Genomic DNA, 603 nt, shown 5'->3' on the forward strand with positions numbered 1-603 from the left:
TTTCATGATTTATGCATTTTATATGAAAATTATATAGTTCCACGGTTCTAAATAATTGATAGGATTTTAGATAGATTGCTTATGAACCACAATCTAGAACGTGAAAATCCTTACACTTATCTCATTATGAACATATTAACTAGTCATTTCTAATTCATTTTCTCTTGTATTAGTAGAATTGTAATTCACAATGAATTTAACTTATATACACCGTCAATATAAAGAACGTTTACCTCCTCTGATTTCTTCCATTGGGAGTTGGTTTTCTCCCTTCTGGTAGAGAATTGCTTCTTCCCTATTAGTGACTATTAAATATCTGTATATAAAACAATAAAGGCTATAAAAGTTGGGAAAATATAATAACCAGAAACTTTAACAAATTTCGAATCCACATAAATCATTATGTACTTAAGGAATTTAATTTCCTCATTATTGGCCAAGGTACGGATTAATTCTTCCCAGGATAAAGAGAAATATATTGTGTCGGAGAGAAGGATGAGGCTCTTTACCAGTATCATAGCCGGCAGAATGAAAGAATTAGTGGGAAGATCTTTTGTTCGATTTGCCTTCTATAACAACAGCACTTCAAATTAAATTATAGAA

This window comes from Nicotiana attenuata, unplaced genomic scaffold (assembly GCF_001879085.1).
Source record: "Nicotiana attenuata strain UT unplaced genomic scaffold, NIATTr2, whole genome shotgun sequence".
NCBI classification, from domain to species: Eukaryota; Viridiplantae; Streptophyta; class Magnoliopsida; order Solanales; family Solanaceae; genus Nicotiana; species Nicotiana attenuata.